Raw genomic sequence first — 5,141 nt, 5'->3', positions numbered from 1 at the left:
TCCCCCTAGGGCATCTATCTTCTCTAAGAGGAAAGGGGTGGGGCCCAGCTTTACTACCTGCCTTTCATTCAGAACTTACACAAGTCAAGAAATATAGGCTAACAGGCACCACCTGTTGGGCAGAAAAATACAGTGACTGGAGGCATCAGAGGGTGTACCAATTTTCTAAGACACACCCCCAGGGTAACCAGATACTGAATATTTCTTCCTTCTGGGACCTTAGCCCATTCTGGTATGGGGAGGCCTGATTGGGGTAACCAAGGAAACCATGACTAGACAACAGAAAACTACAACCTACACCAAGAAAAATGAGGTTATGGCCCAGTCAGGGGAACAAACTTGCACTTCAACTGTGATGCAGGAATTTAAAAAAACTAATAATAAGTGAATTCAAAAAGTTTAGGGAAGATATGGCAAAAGAGATGAACCATATAATGAAAACACAGGATGTACATAAGGTAGAAATTGGAAGTTCAAAAAATCAACTGGCAGAATCTATGGAAATGAAAGGCACAACACAAGAGATGAAAGACACACTGGAAACACAACAGCAGATCTCAAGAGGCAGAAGGAAAAACTCAGGTACTGGAGAACAAGGTACCTAAAAGCCTACACACAAAAGAACAGATAGAGAAAAGAATGGAAAAATATGAGCAATGCCTCCAGGAACTTAATGACAAAATGAAAAGCAAGAATTTATGTGCCATTGGTGTCCCAGAAGGAGAAGAGAAGGGAAAAGGGGCAGAAGAAATAATAGAGGAAATAATCAATGAAAATTTCCCATCTCTTATGAAAGACATATAATTATGGATCCAAGAAACACAGCATACCCTAAACAGAATAGATCTGAATAGGCCTATGCCAAGACACTTAATAATCAGATTATCAAACATCAAAGACAAAGAGAGAATCCTTAAAGCAGCAAGAGAGAAATGATCTATCACATACAAAGGAAGCTTGATAAGACTATGTGTGGATTTCTCAATAGAAACCATGGAGGCAAGAAAGAAGTGGTGTGATCTATTTAAGATACTGAAAGAGAAAGACCACCAACCAAGAATCCTATATCTCACAAAACTATCCTTCAGATATGAGGGAAAGCTTAAAATATTCTCTGACAGACAGGCAGTGACTGAGTTTGTGAACAAGAAACCTGCTCTACAGGAAACACTAAGGGAAGCACTGCAGACAGGAAGGAAAAGACAGGAGTGAGAGGTTTGGGAAACAATTTTGGGAGATAATACCACAGCAATGTAAGTACACTGAACAAAGATGACTGTGAATATGGTTGAAAGAGGAAGGCTGGGATCATGTGGGACACCAGAACAAAAGACCAATGTTAAAGACTGGGACTGTAACTCAGGGAAACCTAGGATGCTCAATGATTGTAATAAAAGGTACAAATATGTTTTTACATGCGGTATAACAAATGAATGTCAACATTGCAAGGTGTTAAAAATGGGGTGGGATTGGGGGTAAATACAATCAATGCAAACTAGAGGCTAGAATTAGCAGAAACATTGTATTATGCTTCCTTTAATGTAACAAACGCAATATACAAAAGCTAAATGCATATGGGGGGTGGGGAATATGGGAAGGGTATGGGACTCCAGGCATTGGTTATGTTGTCTGACTCTTTATTCTACTTTAGGTTAATGCTATCTTTCCCTTTGTCACCTTCTAGCTTCCAAGATTTTTTGTTTGTTTTTCTCTCTTTCTCTTGCTTTTTCTTTTGCCTCTTGGCCTTCTTTGACTCTTCCTCCATCTTTGTGGGAGAAATGTCCTTATATAGAGAGTGGCAATGGTGCTCAATACATAAATACATGACTACACAGGGATCCAATGATTGTTTACTTAGGACAGAATGTATAGTGTTTGAACAAAACCATCTTAAAAGAAATGGGTTGATGAAGAAACCTTGAGGGCACTATGTTGAGTGAAATAAGACAGACACATAAAGGCAAATATTGCAGGGTCTCACTGATATGAACTAATTATAATATGTAAACTCATAGACATGAAATATAAGTTACCAGGATATAGAATGAGGCTAAAAAAATCGGAAGTGGTTGCTTATTATGAGCAGAAAGTTCAACTAGGGTGAACTTAAATATTTGGAAATGGACAGGGGTGATGGTAGCATGTAATGAGAATATCAACAGTGCTAAAGTTGTGTGAAGGTGGCGGAAAAGGTAAGCTCAGAGTCATGCATGTCACCAGAAGGAAAGTTGGAGGTTAAAAGATGGGAATGTATAAAACAGTGAATCTTGTGGTGGACAATGTACATGATTAACTATACAAATATTAGAAATCTCTCTCATGAACTAGAACAAATGTGTGTCACTATAACTACAGGTTAATAATAGTGAGGCATATAGGGAAAAATATATACCTATTGCAAACTATATACTACAGTTAGTAATATTTTAACATTCTTTCATCAATAGTAACAAATGTACTATACCAGAACTATGAATCAATAATGGGGGGGCATGGTTAGTGTATGGGAGGATGTGAGTTTCCTTTTTTTGTCTTTGTTTCTTTACTGGAGTGGTGAAAATGTTCTAAAAATTGAAAAAAAGAATTGTGTTAATGGATGCACAGCTGTATGGTGGTGCTGTGGGCAATTGATTGTACACTTTGGATCTTTGGATAGTTGTATGGTATCTGAACAATCTCAATTAAAAGAAAAAGAGTCTGCTTTCAACAGCCATCTTCAAACTCTCATCTGAAGCTCCTCTATTAGCTCCTGTGCATTCTTCAAAGTTTCCCTCTTGGCTGTGGCAAGCTCACTCCTTCTGTGTGAGCTTATATAGTGCTCTAGTAAACTAATCAAGGACCACACTGAATGGGTGGGGCCACACCTCCATGGAAATTATCAAATCAGAGTTATCACCCACAGTTGGATGGGGCACATCTCCATGTAAACAACCTAATCCAAATGTTCCAACTGAATCAACACTAATATGTCTGCCCACACAAGATTTCATCAAAGATAATGGTGTTTTGGAGGACATAATACATTCTGACTTGCACACCAGGTCATATGTTAGTTCTATCCTTAGCTTTCTGAAGAGGCACCAAAATGTCTTCCACAGTGGCTACCCCACATTACATTCCTACCAGCAATGAATGAGTGTTCCTATTTCTCGGCATCTTCTCCAATACTTGGTATTTTTCCATTTTGTCATTTCAGCCATTTTTCAAATAGGTGTGAAATAGAATCATATTGTGGCTTTTATTGGCATATCCTTGATATCTAATGATGTTGAGCATGTATTCATGTACTTTCTGTCCATTTGTATAGTTTCTTTCAATAAATTTATATTCACTTCTTGTGACCATTTGTCAATTGAGTTGTCTCTTTGTTGTTGACTTGAAGGATTTCTTTGTATATTCTGGATTTTAAACCTTTATCAGATATATTTTCCAAATATTTTCTCCCATTGTATAGGCTGTCATTTTACTTTCATGTTAAAGTCCTTTGAAGCCCAAAAGTTTTTAATTTCTATGAAGTTCCATTTATCAATTATTTCTTTTTTTGCTTGTGCTTTGGTGTAAAGTATAAGAAATAATTGTCTAACACAATGTCCAGTAGTTTCTTCCCTTTGGTTTCTTCATGGAGTTTGATAATTATGACTCCTACATTTAGGTTTGGATCCATTTTTGTTTGATTTTTGCATAACATGTGGGGTAGAAGTCTTCTTTTTTGCAAATGGAGATTCATTTTTCCTTCACCATTTGTTAAAGAGATTATTCTTTCCCAATTGGGTGGTCCTGCTCCCTTGCAAAAATCAGTTGTCCATAAATGTGATGATTGATTCCTGCACTCTCAATTCAGTTCCACTGGTCTATATGTCTTCCTTTGTGCCAGTAACATACTGTTTTGTTTACTCTGAATTTGTGATAAGTTTTAAGATCAGGAAGTGTGAGTCCTCCAACTTTTTATTTTTTTCAACATGGATTTAGCTATTTGGACCAGTTACCCATCCATATAAATTTGGAGACTGGCTTTTCCATTTCTGATTAGGCTTTTGGAAATTTTATTAGGGCTGTGTCAAATCTGTAAATTGCTTTGGGTATAATTGACATCTTAATTATATTTAGTTTTCCAATCCATGAATGTGGAATAGCCTTAAATTCATTAAAGTCATCTTTGATTACTTTTAGAAATGTTTTGGTTTCTTCTGTAGACAAGTCCTTTACATCCTTGGCTAGATTTATTCCCAACTACTTATTATTTTAGTTGCTCTTGTGAATGGAGTTTTTTTTCTTGATTTCTTCTTCTGATTGTTCATTGTTTATGTGTAGAAACATTACTGAATTTGGGTTATTGATCTTGTACCCTGCCACTTGACTGAACTCATTATTTGCTCTAGGAATTTTGTTGTAGATTTCTCAGGACTTTCTGTATGTAGGATCATATCAATTGCCAAAAGGGAAATTTTTACTTCTGTCTTTGGAATTTGGATGCCTGATTTTTATTTTTGTTTCTCAATTTCTGTGGAAAAGTCTTCCAGCACAGTGTTGAATAACAGTGGTGTGAGTGGGCATCTCTTTCTTTTTCCTGATCATAGAGGGAAAGTTTTCAGTCTTTCACCATTAAGTAAGATGTTAGCTGTGGGCTTTTCATATATTCATTTTACCAGGTTGATGGCATTTGCTTCTGTTCCTAGTGTTTAAAGTGTTTTTTTTTTTTTTTTTTTTTTTTTTTTTTTTTTTTTTTTTTTAAGAAGAGTTGCTGGATTTTGTCAAGGGACACGTTTCTTATTTCACTGATATGAAATAAATTTGATTAAGCATTGATTAAGCAAATTCACAGAGTTAGAATCTACAATATTGGTAACCAGAGGCTAGGTTTGGAGTAGGGAATGGGGACTTAATGCTTAATTTGTACAGAATTTCTATTTAGGTTGTCTGTAAAGTTTTTAGTTTTTTATTCATTTTATTGAGATATATTCACATACCGTGCACTCATACAAAAAAAAATGTGCATTCAGTTGTTCACAGTACCACGACATAGTTGTGCATTCATCACCAAAATCAATCTCTGACACCTTCATTACCACACACACAAAAATAATGAGAATAAAATTAAAGTGAAAAAGAGCAATTAAAGTAAAAAAGAACACTGAGTGCCT

This window comes from Choloepus didactylus, chromosome X, assembly GCF_015220235.1.
Source record: "Choloepus didactylus isolate mChoDid1 chromosome X, mChoDid1.pri, whole genome shotgun sequence".
NCBI lineage: Eukaryota > Metazoa > Chordata > Mammalia > Pilosa > Megalonychidae > Choloepus > Choloepus didactylus.
The sequence above is the reverse complement of the archived record's forward strand: the minus strand, read 5'-3'. Positions refer to the sequence as shown.